This window comes from Quercus lobata, chromosome 5 (assembly GCF_001633185.2).
Source record: "Quercus lobata isolate SW786 chromosome 5, ValleyOak3.0 Primary Assembly, whole genome shotgun sequence".
Lineage (NCBI taxonomy): Eukaryota > Viridiplantae > Streptophyta > Magnoliopsida > Fagales > Fagaceae > Quercus > Quercus lobata.
In genome coordinates this window covers 25516830-25517077 of record NC_044908.1, presented here as the reverse complement: position 1 = coordinate 25517077, position 248 = coordinate 25516830, and positions in this window count along the sequence as shown.

The window sequence follows — 248 nt, the reverse complement described above, 5'->3', positions numbered from 1 at the left end:
CTTGGCCCCGACACGATTGTCAAATTCTTCACCGAATAAAGGTTAAAGATCATGATATAGGCCAAAGCTCGCATCTCCAGAGAGAACTCAATTGTGTGCAAGGCCTTCTTCTTGAGTTGACCTCCAAGAACTTGCACGAAAGGCTCAAGTTTCTCTTTCCTCTCATCATAGTGTAGAGAGGTGTGCGGAGTCGTTGGTTAAATCTCTAGCAGCTCTTGAACTGAGTCTCTTGAGACTGTGAACTCTCT